This window comes from Chiloscyllium punctatum, chromosome 16 (assembly GCF_047496795.1).
Source record: "Chiloscyllium punctatum isolate Juve2018m chromosome 16, sChiPun1.3, whole genome shotgun sequence".
Lineage (NCBI taxonomy): Eukaryota > Metazoa > Chordata > Chondrichthyes > Orectolobiformes > Hemiscylliidae > Chiloscyllium > Chiloscyllium punctatum.
Genome location: NC_092754.1, coordinates 9,872,379 through 9,889,888, shown reverse-complemented (window position 1 = coordinate 9,889,888; position 17,510 = coordinate 9,872,379).

Here is a 17,510-nt window from a genome sequence, read left to right as displayed (position 1 = left end):
AGGGAATTTATGCTAAATTTGTTCTGAACCTCAGGAGACCACATTTGAAGCACTGTGTGTGGTTCTTGCCACTATATTATAAGAAAAGACATTAAGGCACTGAAAGGACTTAGAGAGATCAAAATGGTGTGAATAAGGAAAGTCACCATGGTCTTCCTCCCTAACTGGGGCCTGGTGGTGGTTTATGGTGAGAGGATAGGTTGAGAAAGAGACTCTTTCATGGTAACCTCATCCAATACAGGAACTGAACATATGCGTGTTGACATCCTATACCTCCGAGCTTACTTTCACAATCAGGATTCCCACCCACCTTCCAAGGACCCCTTCGCCCACCTCCAACATACTGCATCCACCTGGACACTCCGCGCTGGCCAATTATCTGCCCTCGACCTCTTCATTTCCAACTGCCGCAGGAACATTAACTGCCTCAACCTGTCTACCCCCCTTCCACCACTCCAACCTCTCACCCTCACAACGCGCAGTCCTCCAATCCCTCTGCTCCAATCCCAACCTCACCATCAAGTCAGCGGATAAAGTGGGCGCAGTGGTAGTCTGGCGCACTGACCTCTACACCGCTGAAGCCAAGCACCAACTCGAGGACACCTCTTCCTACTGCCTCCTCGACCATGACCCCATTCCCCATCACCAAACCATCATCTCCCAGACCATACAGAACCTCATCACCTCAGGAGATCTCCCACCCACAGCTTCCAACCTCATAGTCCGGGAACCCCGCACTGCCCGGTTCTACCTCCTTCCCAAGATCCACAAGCCTGACCATCTGGCCGACCCATTGTCTCAGCATGGTCCTGCCCCACTGAACTCATCTCTACCTACCTCGGCACTGTTCTACCCCCCCTAGTCCAGGAACTCCCCACATACGTTCGAGACACCATCCACGCCCTCCACCTCCTCCAAGACATCTATTTCCCCGGCCCCCAACACCTCATCTTCACCATGGATATCCAATCCCTCTACACCTCCATCCGCCATGACCAGGGCCTCCAAGCCCTCCGTTTTTTCCTCTCCAGACGTCCCCAACAGTACCCTTCCACCGACGCTCTCATTCGTTTGGCCGAACTGGTCCTCACCCTTAACAATTTCTCCTTTGAATCCTCCCACTTCCTCCAGACCAAAGGGGTAGCCATGGGCACACGTATGGGCCCCAGCTATGCCTGTCTCTTTGTTGGCTACGTAGAGCAGTTGATCTTCCGTAATTACACTGGCACCACTCCCCACCTCTTCCTCCGCTACATTGATGACTGCATTGGCGCCACCTCGTCCTCCCGCGAGGAGGTTGAGCAATTCATCAACTTCACCAACACATTTCACCCTGACCCTAAATTTATCTGCACCATCTCTGACACCTCCCTCCCCTTCCTGGACCTCTCCATTTCCATTAATGATGACCGACTTGACACTGACATTTTTTACAAACCCACCGACTCCCACAGCTACCTGGATTACACCTCTTCACACCCTACCTCTTGCAAAAATGCCATCCCGTATTTCCAATTCCTCTGCCTCCGCCGCATCTGCTCCCAGGAGGACCAGTTCCACCAAAGAACCCACCAGTTGGCCTCCTTCTTTAGAGACTGCAATTTCCCTTCTCATGTGATTAAAGATGCCCTCCAACGCATCTCGTCCACATCCCGCACCTGCGCCCTCAGACCCCACCCCTCCAACCATACCAAGGACAGAATGCCCCTGGTGCTCACCTTCCACCCAACTAACCTTCGCATAAACCAAATCATCCACCGACATTTCCGCCATCTCCAAACAGACCCCACCACCAGGGATATATTTCCCTCCCCACCCCTTTCCGCCTTCCGCAAAGACCGTTCCCTCCGTGACTACCTGGTCAGGTCCACGCCCCCCTACAACCCACCCTCCCATCCTGGCACCTTCCCCTGCCACCGCAGGAACTGCAAAACCTGCGCCCACACCTCCTCCCTCACCTCCATCCAAGGCCCTAAATGAGCCTTCCACATCCATCAAAGTTTTACTTGCACATCCACTAATATGCTCGAAACATCGACTCTCCTGCTCCTCGGATGCTGCCTGACCTGCTGTGCTTTTCCAGCACCACACTTTTTGACTCTGCTCTCAAGCATCTGCAGTCCTCACTTTCTCCATCCTAAACTAGCCAACTACTCAAATCAACCAAACCAACCTCCATATAAAAAGTAGGAAAGGATGATTAAATAGATCCCTTTTCTCTTCAAAACCAAGGACAAGTAGTGGCCTAAACCGGATCTTTAAAGTTCTGAAAGGTTTTGGTTGTGTAGATGTCGAAAGAAATATTCATCTTACGGAGAACAGCAAAACTGGAGGCCATCAATATGAAATGGCCACTTATAAATCTAATAGGGAATTCAGAAGAAACACTGCTATCCAAAAGAGGAGTGAGAATGTGGAACTCACTACCACCGAGGGATTGAAGCTAATAGTATAGATTCCCGTCCTCCATCTTGGATTACCCAGAATCCCAAAATACACTTAATGGTAAGGTCCTAGGGAGTGTTGCTGAACAAAGAGACCTTGGAGTGCAGGTTCATAGCTCCTTGAAAGTGGAGTCGCAGGTAGATAGGATAGTGAAGAAGGCGTTTGGTATGCTTTCCTTTATTGGTCAGAGTATTGAGTACAGGAGTTGGGAGATCATGTTGCAGCTGTAGGACATTGGTTAGGCCACTGTTGGAATATTGCGTGCAATTCTGTTCTCCTTCCTATCGGAAAGATGTTGTGAAATTTGAAAGGGTTCAGAAAAGATTTACAAGGATGTTGCTAGGGTTGGAGAATCTGAGCTACAGGGAGAGGCTGAACAGGCTGGGGCTGTTTTCCCTGGAGCGTCGGAGGCTGAGGGGTGACCTTATAGAGGTTTACAAAATTATGAGGGTCATGGATAGGATAAACAGACAAAGTCTTTTCCCTGGGGTCAGGGAGTTCAGAACTAGAGGGCATAGGTTTAGGGTGAGAAGGGAAAAATATAAATGAGACCTAAGGGGTAACGTTTTCATGCAGAGAGTGGTACGTGTATGGAATGAGCTGCCAGAGGAAGTGGTGGAGGCTGTTACAATTGCAACATTTAAGAGGCATTTGGATGGGTATATGAATAGGAAGGATTTGGAGGGATTTGGGCCGGGTGCTGGTAGGTGGGACTAGATTGGGTTGGGATATCTGATCGGCATGGACGGGTTGGACTGAAAGGTCTGTTTCCGTGCTGTACATCTCTATGACTCTATGACTCTATTCATTTAAGGAGAAGCTAGGCAAACCTTTCAGAGAGAAATTAATGGTTACAGTGGGAGATTTGGATGAGAAAGGCTGAAATGGAGCAGAAACTCAAGCATGCACCACTCAGAATGAATGCTGTGGTACTGTGCTGTATATCCAATAGATTTGGGAGTGTCATTGTGATTAGGTCAGGAGATTTCAGGAGGGTTCCAATTACTGCCAGCTCACTATGGATCTCTCTAGCAACCATGCATGCACAAACCTTAGCTGAAAATTGGGTACAATTGCAAAATGTGCCGATGACAGGAAACCTGAAAAAATATTAAATAGTGAAGAGGACAGCAATAGACTTCAGGAGCATGAAGGCTGCTGAAATAGGCAGAAAGCTGGCAGACTGTGCTGGGGCTGGTAATTAATGTCTTATCTCCATCCCAACTGCCAAGACAAGGTACCCCACTACAGACTCAACACTCACATTAGAAGACAGGGCATTGACGGATCAAGAAAAAGCTTTCTGCTTTGTCAGGAGCCAATATCACTGGAGCTATCATAATAAGGGCAATCAAATGGGAAAGGGACAACCATTTGTAAGGAGTATTATTGTGGCATGGTGGCTTAGTGTTTAGCACTGCTGCCTCACAGTATCAGGGACCCGGGTTTGATTCCAGCCTCGGGTGACTGTCTGTGTGGAGTTTGCACGTTCTCCCTATGTCCGCATGGTTTTCCTCCAGGTGCTCTGGTTTCCTCCCACAGTCCAAAGATGTGCAGGTTAGATGAACTCACCATGCTAGATTGCCCATGTTCAGTGCTGTGTAGGCTAGGTCCATTATCTGGGGAGAATGGGTATGGGTGGGATGTTCTTTGGAGGGCTGTTGTAGACTTATTGGGCAGAAAGACTGGTTTCCACGCTATAGGGAATCTAGGAATGTGCAAACTCCACACAGAGGGCTCAAAGATTTACCTGCTCTATATTCCTCGATCCCACAATAGGGGGGACATTATTTTCTCAGATCCGACAGGAGCTTCTAAAATAACCTGTTTGAGTTTTTTATAGTGACAATCCCTGATCACTCATTCTCGACAGAGACAGAAGTCACATCATTCAGGAGTGTCTTTAGAGATAACACTTGGTTCATGTGATCTCCAAGATTGGTTTCCATCACCTGAGAGGGTGTGCTATGAATTTTCCAAAATATTCCTTTTTTTATCAGTCTTGGGTTTTGTCAAGTAATCTGGGAGGGTGAAAGAATTGGTGAGGTTCAGTTAAAAAGGGGCAAGATGAGGCTGGATGCCCATCCCTAGTTTGGGGTGGCACGGTGGCTCAGTGGTTAGCACTACTGCCTCAGGAACCCAGGTCCAATTCTTGCCTCAGGTGACTGTCTGTGTAGAGTTTGCACATTCTCCCCATTTCCCCCATTGGTGCTCCAATTTCCTCAGGCAATCCAAAGACGTACAGGTTAGGGTGAATTGGCCGTGCTAAATTGCCCATAGTGTTTAGGGATGCGTAGGTTAGGAGCATTAGGCTGAATGGGTTACTCTCTGGAAGGTCGGTTTGGACTTCTTGCACAGAGGGCTTGTTTTCACACTGTAGCAATTCTATGATACCCCGGATAACTTTAGTGCAGTTAATTCTTTAAGTGGTTTTTGAGAAAAAAAAATCGTTGGATTTGAAGAAGCCTTGGGTGTGGGGAGTGAGTATCGATGCACGGACGTAAATCCCAAAGATTTTTGTGCACTTTTCGGATGCAAAAACAATCAGCTTTTGTTGACAGAATGCAAGTGTCTGCCAAAATCCTTTGGCGTCTGCAGCAGCTATTCAAAGGGTCCTGTGATCAGCATATCATTTGCATTTCTGAATTACCCAGGGATAGGACACCTCTTCATTCTGACCTCTCCCCGATGCAGAATGTACAATCTATCCAATTGAAAACACTGACACTTAATCTGGAAGGATGGGGCTCAGCAACTATTCCTCGAGTAGCTGAATGCTGCATTGATACATCATTAATTATCCAGAAAAGCGTTCCCGGCTCTATGAGCTGATGAGGCCAGGTGTGCACTGCAGCTCATGGCAATCGGTTATTCCGAAGAAATAAAAGAGGAATACTTTCCAGACTGGTTTGCAGCAGCCATTTTGTCCTGGCAATTCCTCACAAACAGTGAGGGAGATGTGTGAGCAGCTAATCTTTATTTTGGCAGTGTTCATTTGAGGGTAGAAACAGCAGCCAAGTGTCTGGAAGGACACTATGCTCCTCTTTGAATACCGCCTTGGGTATCTTTAATGTCCATTAGAGAAGGTAGACACTTTCTTGTTTTAATGTCTCATTTGATGGATGGATGAGCTTCCTGCACTAGTACAGCACTTTCATAGTACTGCACTGGAGAGGCAGCCTATGTGACAAGCTCAAGTGCTTGGTGTATGGCCTGAATCCAAAAGTTTCTGTCTCAGAGACGAGAACAGTAGAAACTCAGAATTATCCAGGAATTAGGAGCACAGCCTCGTAATTGTAGTTAGTGAGGGGAGGAACGGGGGAGGGGGGGAGGATGCTGATGCTTATTAAGGTGGAAGACACTTTATAATAAGTCACACCGACTCACAATCTCAAACTACTGCTGGAAACTAAATATTTCAGTTTGTGACTGATAACTAATCAATTCCCCAAACGCCAACAATTTTAGTTTCCCTTGATTGAGCAATGATCATTTAGTTGACTCCCAGGAGGAATTTTTATTGCAGCCTCAGAATCAATTGATGAATCACTATCAATCAATACATCACTCGGTGCTCCCAAAAACCATCTGGAACATTCACCACTTTTATTAAGGAAATGAATTTAACAGACGTTTTGGAAGGTGTCCAACCAGAGCTCATGAATACGGCACTTGTATTCTTGTTTCAACTCGATTTTGACTGCAACTTTGTTTGTGAAAAGCTTATGAGGTGGTAGATGTGAAGACTGGGGCTACTGCTTTATCAGTGCAACTATAAAGCCCATTGCTGTTCAGTTATGAAGCCTTCTCATTATACAAGATCAACTGCTAAGCCTTCATAAGAACAAAGGAACAGGAGGAGGCTGTTTAGCCTATTGACTTCTTCCACCATTTTATGAGATGGTGGCTGATCTCTCACAAAAAAATCATTGGCCCACCTTCCTCTGATACCACTTAATCTCTATAGTTAGTAAAAGTGTTATCCATCTCAGTTTTAATCTGAACAATGGACCTAGATTCAATGGCCATTTACAGAACAGAGTTCCAAACTTCTACCATCTTTTATGGGTAGAACGTCTTGCTAATTTTGCTGCAGGAAGAACTGGCTCTGATTTCTAGACTTTGTCTCCTACCTTCCATATCCCGCAACTAATGGAAATAATTTCCCCATATCTACTTCTCTTAATAATTTGAAAATTTCAAGCAGATCATCCCTTAATCTTATCAATTTTTCAAAATACAGCCATAGTTTGACGAATCATTCCTTCAATTATAACCATTGAAATTCAGGTATTATTCTATCAATCTACACTTCATTCCCTTAAAGGTCTACAGCTGCTGGCAGTATTCCAGGTGTGGTGAAAGCGAGGACTGCAGATGTGAGATATTAGAGGCTAGGGTGTGATGCTGGAAAAGCACAGCAGGTCAGGCAGCATCCGGAACATTGATTCTCCTGCTCCTTGGATGCTGCCTGACCTGCTGCGCTTTTCCAGCACCACAGTACTCCAGGTGTGGCTACACGAGTGACAGACTTGGAGATGCACACATGTGGAAAAACTGAAACATCTGTGAAGTGAAATAGAGTTAATGGGTTGGGTCTCCCAATGCTGACTGTGGTGAATTTTGAGATATTTGCCGCTATTATGCTTTGGGATCCTTTGGAAGTCCTGATCTAAGGACAGAGTCTCCCCAGGAACTTTAAACCTCAAATGGCTCAGTGGCTAGCAATGCTGCCTCACAGCGCCAGAGACCCAGGTTCAATTCCTACCTCAGGCATCTGTCTGTCTGGAGTTTGCATATTCTCCCTGTGTCTGCGTGGATTTCCTCCGGGTGCTCCGGTTTCCTCCCACAGTCCAAAGATGTGCAGGTCAGGTGAATTGGCCATTCTAAATTGCCCATTGTGTTCAGGGATGTGTAGGTTAGGTGCATTAGTCAGGGGTCAATGTAAAGTAGTAGGGTAGGGAAATGGGTCTGGGTGGGTTACTCTTCAGAGGGTTGGTGTGGACTTGTTGGGCTGAAGGGCCTGTTTCCACACTGTAGGCATTCTATAAAAATAGATCATCAGTGGGGTTTGATTACCAGTGTCAAAGCTTGTATTTATCCCTCAGTCAACATTGCAAGAAAAATTATTTTGTCATTGCCCCGTAGTGTTAGGTGCATTAGTCAGGGGTAAATGTAGGGGAATTGGTCTGGGTGGGTTGCTCTTCAGAGGGTCGGTGTGGACTTATTGAGCTGAAGGGCCTGTTTCCACACTGAAGGGAATCTAATCTAATCAAATGGGCAAATTAGCACTGCCTGTGCACCACCAAAAATATCTTCGACTCTAAGCTCAGTGTTAGAAACTTAAGCCTATTCTGTGATACTTCTAGGAGAAAGTGAGGACTGCAGATGCTGGAGATCAGAGCTGAAAATGTGTTGCTGGAAAAGCGCAGCAGGTCAGGCAGCATTTGAGGAGCAGGAGAATCGACGTTTCGGTGATTCCCGAAGAAGGGCTCATGCCCGAAACGTCGATTCTCCTGCTCCTTGGATGCTGCCTGACCTGCTGCGCTTTTCCAGCAACACATTTTCTATTCTGTGATACTTACCTGCCAGGGTACCTTCATATTGTGGCTACTGTCCCCGTGATAATGTCACTGAATTGGTAATCCAGAGACCCAGGCTAATGCTATCAGCCAAATCCCACCATGGCAATTGGTTGAGCTTAAATTCAATTAATTAATATTTTAAAATCTGCAATAAAAACTAGTCCTGATAATAGTGGTCGTGTAATTTTAGCTAGCATCTTTCAAATCCCCAAACATCTCCACCCAGAAGAACGAGGGCAGCAGGTACGTGCGCACACTATCACCTGCAAGTTCCCCTCCAAGCCACTAATCATCCTAACTTGGAAATATATCACCATTCCTTCAGTACCACTCAGTCAAAATCCTGGAACTCCCCCCCCCAGCTAATGGCATTGCGGGTCAGGCCACAGCACATGGACTATAGCTTTTCAAGTTCTCAAGTGTAACTACAGATGGGCAATAAATTGTGGTCAGCCAGAGATTCCAACATCTCATGAGTGAATTTTTTTTTAAAATCCATCGTTCATTGTTGTAAGAACTCGTCCTGAGTGCTAAGGAAATCGGCCATCTTTACCTGAACTAGCCCACACCTAACTCTGGTCCCAGAGCAATGTTGTCCTGCTCTTAGTTAACCAGGATCTGTATTCACTCACCTGCTCCAACGATAGGAAAGCTGCACATTAGGAAGATGGTGACTGAGGCAACTGAGCATCCAGAATTGGCTTGCACTCTCCAGGATTGGAAGAAAAATCTTCACAGTTAATCCCAGCAGCAAATGCTGGGGAACATCATGAGGAAACAGGTTTCACGTTTCAAGGGAATTTGAATCAATGAGATAGAAAAATACTGGGACTGGAGGATGGGAAAGGGCGTGACCAAGATTCATGATTAATCCCTTTTCTCTCCTCTCCTTGAGTGCATCCAGAGATGGAAGAATGGCAATGGGAGTGGGGGAGGGGGGGGGGGGGGGGCAGATGATTCAAGGTGGGAAATCATGTGATGAAGCCTTTGGGAATAATTCCACCCAGAAATGACAACCCCATTAATGACCCAAACACAAGTCTTGCATCTTGTGATAAAGCTCAGTCGAATTCTCTGAAAACTTGCTCTGAAACAGAATTGTATATTATAGGAACAGCAGAATTTCATCGGTTCCACATAAAATTCTACTCATATCGGATTGACATGGAGGTCACCTTATGCATACTGTATGTTTGCAGGGTTTTTCCACAATGGGGTCGAGCGCACCACAGCAATGTAGGTGGGATCCAACTGTTCTGGTCAGCCATAAGCAATTAACTCCACACTGCAGGCAAAAAAGCATTAAACAAATTAATTCTCCCACAGGGTTGAAGGTAAAGCTAAAGCATTTGGCTCTAATTTGGAGAGGTTGGAGGGTAGTTGTGCTCCTAAGTGTAGCTAATGAAGTTAGATTTATTGTGCAGAGACTGTGTCAAAGAACAAACATGAACTGGAACCTGAGTTACTCTCGTAAACAGTGCAACTACAGAATAATGATTCACTTTCAGTTAACGCTCACCAGAGACCTCACCGTGACTGTACAGCCTGATAATTAAAGAACAGAATTTAGAGTCATAGAATGAAGCAGCAGAAGAAACCATTCACCCCTCTGCACCAGTGCTGCCTCTTTGAAAGCCATTAAATTAGACATGCACACTCTGCTAATTCCCCATTGTCCATCCAATACATTAATAAATCGATTTATCAGAAAACACTTCACAGACAATGAATTACTTAGAAATGTAGAGATGTTTTTGATGAAGTGGCCATTTGGTAGTGATCACCGAACGAGGACGTTGGCCAAGATGGTAATAAAATTCCCTTGATTTTGAAATGTGACATGGGATCACAAGCAACTCATATTTTGCTGAAATGCTATCTACTTACTGTGCTTGGTGTGTTAATGGGAACTCAGAAACCTGCTGTGGGAGAGTACAAATAGAGTGTTCTGATTGTGAGGTGAGATAGTTGTTAAATGAGACAAATAACCATTAAACAAAGATTCAACTTAAGAGGTTTACTGGGGCTGCCAATTCTCAGGAGTATTTATTTCAATTGTCTTCTCCCCACCTGTGATCAAGTCATGCTAGTGCAGAGTTCCTGAACTTTCAAACCCATACCATCTGCATCATAAAGAGCACCTACATCCACCTCCGCAACTTAATCCGATCACAAGAGCACAAAATACAAAAGTAGAAGCCAGGCCTTCAGCCCACTGAGTCCCATTCAATGGGATTGTGCGCGATCTGATAATCTCTAACATCACGTTCCTGCCCTTACCCCATAACCCTTGATTCCTTACAGATTAAAAACCTATCTCAGACTTCAATATATGTAACAGTCCAGCCATCTTGGTGAGAGAATTCCTCAGATTGAGTATGCTCTGTCACACGCTCAGTGACTTCCACCACCCCTACTGCCGTGTCTGCCACCACTTCTGCCCCCACCAATGCCACTCACATGCATTCTGCTGTCACACCCCCCACATATCCCACTGTCACCATTCCCGGCCCCTAGAACCCTGAGGGGAACACCACTCCTGCTCATGACTCCACCCCCATTCCCCCCACCATCACACCCACTCAGTTACGCCTCCGCCCCCACTCCCAGCTCCACACCCACACCAGATCCCAGCTCCTAGACCTGCAGAGTTTTCACCATCCCTCCAGACCTTCCCCTCACTGAGGACGAACGATCAGTCCTCAGCAAAGGACTCAACTTCATCCCCCTCCGTCCACGCATCAATGAATTTAATACACGCCGTGACGTCGAACAATTCTTCCGTCGCCTCCGCCTCCGAGCTTACTTTCACAATCAGGACTCCCACCCACCTTCCGAGGACCCCTTTGCCCACCTCCAACACACTGCATCCACCTGGACACCCCGCGCTGGCCTATTATCCGCCCTCGACCTCTTCATTTCCAACTGCCACCGGGACATTAACCGGCTCAACCTGTCTACCCCTCTCCCCCACTCCAACCTCTCACCCTCACAACGTGCAGCCCTCCAATCCCTCTGCTCCAATCCCAACCTCACCATCAAGCCAGCAGATAAAGGGGGCACAGTGGTAGTCTGGTGCACTGACGTCTACACCGCTGAAGCCAAACGCCAACTCAAGGATACCTCTTCCTACTGCCCCCTCGACCGTGACCCCACCCCCCCATCACCAAACCATCATCTCCCAGACCATACAGAACCTCATCATCTCAGGTGATCTTCCACCCACAGCTTCCAACCTCATAGTCCGGGAACCATGCTCTGCCCGGTTCTACCTCCTTCCCAAGATCCACAAGCCTGACCACCCTGGCCGACCCATTGTCTCAGCATGCTTCTGCCCCACTGAACTTATCTCTAACTACCTCGACACTGTCCTTTTCCCCCCTAGTCCAGGAACTCCCCACATACGTTCGAGACACCACCCACGCCCTCCAAGACTTCTGTTTCCCTGGCCCCCAATGCTTCATCTTCACCATCCAATCCCTCTACACCTCCATCTGCCATGACCAGAGCCTCCAAGCCCTCCGTCTCTTCCTCTCCTGACATCCCCAACAGTACCCTTCCACCAACACTCTCATTCGTTTGGCTGAACTGGTCCTCACCCTTAACAATTTCTCCTTCGAATCCTCCCACTTCCTCCAGACCAAAGGGGTAGCCGTGGGCACATGTATGGGCCCCAGCTATGCCTGTCTCTTTTTTGGCTACGTAGAACAGTTGATCTTCCATAATTACACCGGCACCACTCCCCACCTCTTCCTCCGCTACATTGATGACTGCATTGGCGCTGCCTCGTGCTCCCGTGAGGAGGTTGGGCAATTCATCAACTTCACCAACACATGCCATCCTGACCTTAAATTTACCTGGATCCTCACTGACACCTCCCTCCCCTTCCTGGACCTCTCCATCTCCATTAATGACGATCGACTTGACACTGACATTTTTTACAAACCCACCGACTCCCACAGCTACCTGGATTACACCTCTTCCCACTCTACCTCCTACAAAAATGCCATCCCGTATTCCCAATTCCTCCACCTCCACCGTATCTGTTCCCAGGAGGATCAGTTCCACCACACAACACACCAGATGGCCTCCTTCTTTAGAGACCGCAATTTCCCTTCCCATGTGATTAAAGATGCCCTCCAATGCATCTCGTCCACATCCCGCACCTCCGCCCTCAGACCCCACCCCTCCAACCGTAACAAGGATAGAACGCCCCTGGTGCTCACCTTCTACCCTACCAACCTTCGCATAAACCAAATCATCCACCAACATTTCTGCCACCTCCAGAAAGACCCCACCACCAGGGATATATTTCCCTCCCCATCCCTTTCGACCTTCCGCAAAGACCGTTCCCTCCGTGACTACCTGGTCAGGTCCACATCCCTCCTCCCCCCCCCCTCCCTACAACCCACCCTCCCTCCTGTCCTGGCACCTTCCCCTGCCACCTCAGGAATTGCAAAACTGTGCCCACACTCCCCTCAAAGAACTGTAGTGAATTTGTCAGGCAGATTTCCTTTTCATGAAACCATGTTGACTCTGCTTTATTATGTGAAGAGTTTCTAAATGCTCTGCCATTACATCCTTGACAGTATTTTCCCAACAACAGATGTTGAGCTAATTAGCCTATCGTTACCTGATTTTTGACTCACTCCCTTTTTGAATGTTGCATTGGCAGTTTTCCAATTTTCTGCGATATTTCCAGAATCTAGGGATCCTTGAAAGATTATACTGGTGCATCCACTATCTCCACCAGACCATAAAACCATGAGATATAGGAGCAGAATTAAGCCAATTGGCCCATCGAGAACTCTGCCATTTGAACATGGCTGACATATTTCTCAATCACATTTGCTTGCTTTCTCCTGTAATCTTTAATCTCCTTATTAATCAAGAATCTATCTATTTGTTTTAAATACGCTCAGTGGCTTGGCTTCCCCAAACTTCTGCGGCAATAAGTTCCACAGATTCACCACCCTCTGGCTGAAGAAATTCCTCCGTATCTCAGTTCTAACGGGTCATTCCTTCACTCTCAGGCTGTGCCCTCAGGTCCTAGTCTGTCCTACTAGTGGAAACATCTTCTCTAGATCCAATCTTTCCAGGCCTTTCAGTAACCTGTGAGTTTTAGTCAGATTTCCGTCATCCTTCTAAACTCCACTGAGTACAGACCCAGAGTCCTCAACCACTCCTCATATCACAAGCCTTTCCTCCTGGGAATCATTCTTGTAAACCCCCCCCCCCCCCCCCCCCCCCGGACTCCTCCAAGGCCAACACATCCTTCCTTAGATATGGGCCCAAACTGCTCACAATATTCCAAATACACAGAACTTTATACAGCCTGAGCAGTACATCCCTGCTCTTGTATTCTAACCCACTTGAAATCTTTGCTAATGTTGCATTTGCCTTCCTAACTGCCAACTGAACCTGCATGTTGACCTTAAGAGAATCTTGAACTAAGTCTCTCAAATCCCTCTGTGCTTCAGATTTCCGAAATCTTTCCCATTCAGTAAATAGTCTATGCCTGTTTTCTTCATACCAAAGTCAATAACCTTACACGTTCCCACACAATATTCCATCGGTCATTCTTTGCCCACTCTCTAGCCTGTCCAAGTCCTTTCGAAGCCCCCCTGTTTGACACTATCTGTCCCTCCACCTATCTTTGTGTCATCTGCAAATTTAGCGACAATGCCCTCAGTTCCTTCATCTCCACAATTACTTCCTTTAAAATCTTAATTCAGCAATCCCTCAGGTCCAGGGACCTTATTGACCCTTACCCTCATTAGTTTCCACAATCATAGTGATCTGTTTATTTCTTTCCACACTTTAGTTTCTTGATTATGACCTATTTTTGGGAATGCTTTTAATGTGTTCTACTGTGAAAACCAATCCAAAGTCTGTAATCAACTCTGCCTTCTTCTCGGTCCCAATTATTACTTTCCCAGCTCGGTCCTCCAAGGGGTAAATGTTCACTTTAGCTATTCACTTCCATTTTATATATTTAAAGAAACTGTTCCTGAATTGTTATGTTACTTGGTAGTTTGTCCTCAGTTTATGTTTTAGTGCAGTGTGACTCTTCTTCAGAACAATTTGTATGAAGAGTCATACTGGGACTCAAAATGTTACCTCTGTTCCCCATCTCCATAGATGCTACCAGATCTGCTGAGTTTCTCCAGCACTTCCTGTTTTCATTTCAGATTCAGAATCCAGAGTATTTGCTTTTACATTTCTGTTCTTAACTTCTTAATTAACCAAGTCCTTTTTGTAGAGTCTTCCTTACTCACTGGGATATATCTTTGTTGTAGTCATTAACTATTTTCTTCACTCTCTTCAATCATCTTTTCTGTTAAACTCCTTTCCCAGTCCACTCCAGCCACTTCGGAACTCAATCCTTATGTAATTACCCTTATTTAGTCTAACACAGTTGATTGGACTCAATATCCTCACTCTCAAGCTGAACGCTAAGTTGGACAAAGTTATCATCACTGCTCCTTAGAGAATCTCTTACTCTGTGATCATTTACTAAACCTGCCGCGCTACATATTACCAGATCCAATGTAGCCTGATCCCTGGGTTCAATCCAGAACCTATTGTTCCAAGAAATTGTCCAAAATACTTTCTATTCAGAATTTTCCAAGAATTGGACACTCTGTTGTCTTCTCCATAGATGCTGCCAGGCCTGCTGAGTTTTCCCAGCACTTTTTGTTTATATTTCGGATCTTCACCATTCACAGCACTTTGCTGTTACTCTCTTTATGAATACATACTATGTTAATTATAGTCTCAATATGTCTGCCACCTTCAAATACCTGACCTTTCTGTGATGTTTTTTCCCAAAATATCAGTGGAATCTATGAAAAGTAATTAAATGCTGCTCTGGCCCAAAGCCACCTCTATCAAAGCAGAAAGTAAAATGAATAGATCAAATTTGCACTGTGGTTTGAGCTTTGGGTGCTCTCTCTTTGACCACAACGATCATTCTCATGTGTTCTGCTTTGCCAACCTGGTCAGTTCCCTTGTTTCAGCACCACAGTCACAGATTTCAATGTCCTGAACTTCAGAATTTGGAGCTGGCTAAATTGGCAGTGTCCACAGCACTTCCAACTCCTTGAAGGAGTCCGTGAAATAATGAGTGACTCTAAGATATTTGGTTGCAACTTGCAAAATCTTGATGCTGATCCTGGGGACTACGTTCCCTTCACCAGCACTGATGTAGTGTGTCCTGACAAGGATAAATGCCTCCCATTACAATCCAAACAAACCCACCAATTCATTAAAGAGAAACTATTTGCAGGAGAAGAGCATTTGAATTTGATAAAGTGTCTGAGATAACAAGGCTGCAGGTAATTGGAGTAACATGTGTCGAACTTGACTTTCCAAATGACAGCCTCAAGGTCTCTAGTTTAAGGCGCACTATATACAGTCTTATCCCTGAGGCATACACTCAGTGCCACCTTATATCCCAGGAAATGAATAAGCGTGTGATGGCTGAAATGAATGGCAGATCAATGAAGGTGAAAGCCCATTTACCACCCACTACTCACCTACCTACAATAAAAATACAGGCTAACACTGTTTAACTCTTGGACTGAGAGTAAAGTAGCCATACCTCAACTTAGACAGTATTTTGCAATTAAGCATTTGCTATATTCCTCCCAACTAGAGACTACCATTTTCCTTCTTCACTCCTGTCACTGCTTACTTTCTTTGGCTGTTTCCATGAATGCCAATTGCTAGTGATTATTCATGAGCTCCAATCTCAGCCCATAGAGTCATAGAATCATCGAGTCATGCAGCACAAAAACAAACCCTGCAGTCTAACCAGTCCATGCCAACCATAATCCCAAAGTAACCTAGTCCTGCCACCCATAACCTCCAAAATGTACTTATTCATGTGCTTAGCTAAATATTCTAACTGTCCTGGCATCCACAATTTCCTCTGGATGTTCATTCCACACACAAACCACCGTCTTCTTAAGTCTTTCTCCTCTCATCTTAAAACTTTACCCCTATCTTGAAAGTTGTCTATATCAACCTGTTTTACACGCCTCAGGAGTAGGTGAGCATGAAAGCCAGGACTTCTGGTTCAGAGGCAGGGACACTACCAGTGTACCACTGCTGCCTTTATGCTTTGCAAGTGAATTATATTATGTAATTCAGTTCACTGTCCTGCTTTCCGTGTATTCATTGTTATTAAGTGTCACTAACTTGACATGTTAATTCTGTTCCCCACAACCACTCTGAACTCTCGCCACCTCATACCTGACCTGCTGGGTATTTCCAGTATTTTCTTTTCTTACTTTTGTCTATTCAATAGTTAAATGATCCCAAATCCTCAACACGATCATTACTTTTTTTTATCTTTTAATGAATACTATTTTTAGGAATCTGCCCTTTTGGAGCAGGAAGAAACCAAAGATATGAAGGAAGAGAAACCTCATGCTTCTTTCAAACAGGACTTCCTGAGTTTGGACAGAGATTTATCATCCTCAGAATTCAAATCATTAGACATTTGTTCTTTGATCTGTAGCTTTTTCAAAAGACCAGCTTGCAAACTCACTTTGTGCAGAATTAGAAACAGGAAGAGACCAATAATCCCTAAAGCTTATTTCTTCATTCAAATAAATCATGGACAATTTATACCTGGACTCTATTTGATATCTCAACAAAAAATTTTATTGAATATCTATAGATACAATTACTTCACAAATATCTGTCAACTTTAGTCAATCTTGAAATTGGCAGTGGACCTACAGTTTTAGAGGAGAGAGAGTTAGAACATAGAACATAGAACATAGAACATAGAACAATACAGCACAGAACAGGCCCTTCGGCCCACGATGTTGTGCCGAACTTCTATCCTAGATTAAGCACCCATCCATGTACCTATCCAAATGCCGCTTAAAGGTCGCCAATGAATCTGACTCTACCACTCCCTCGGGCAGCGCATTCCATGCCCCCACCACTCTCTGGGTAAAGAACCCACCCCTGACATCTCCCCTATACCTTCCACCCTTCACCTTAAATTTATGTCCCCTTGTAACACTCTGTTGTACCCGGGGAAAAAGTTTCTGACTGTCTACTCTATCTATTCCGCTGATCATCTTATAAACCTCTATCAAGTCACCCCTCATCCTTCGCCGTTTCAACGAGAAAAGGCCGAGAACTCTCAACCTATCCTCGTACGACCTACTCTCCATTCCAGGCAACATCCTGGTAAATCTTCTCTGCACCCTCTCCAAAGCTTCCACATCTTTCCTAAAGTGAGGCGACCAGAACTGCACACAGTACTCCAAATGTGGCCTAACCAAAGTCCTGTACAGCTGCAACATCACCTCACGACTCTTGAATTCAATCCCTCTGCTAATGAACGATAATACTCCATAGGCCTTCTTACAAACTCTATCCACCTGAGTGGCAACCTTCAAAGATCTATGTACATAGACCCCAAGATCCCTCTGTTCCTCCACCTGACCAAGAACCCTA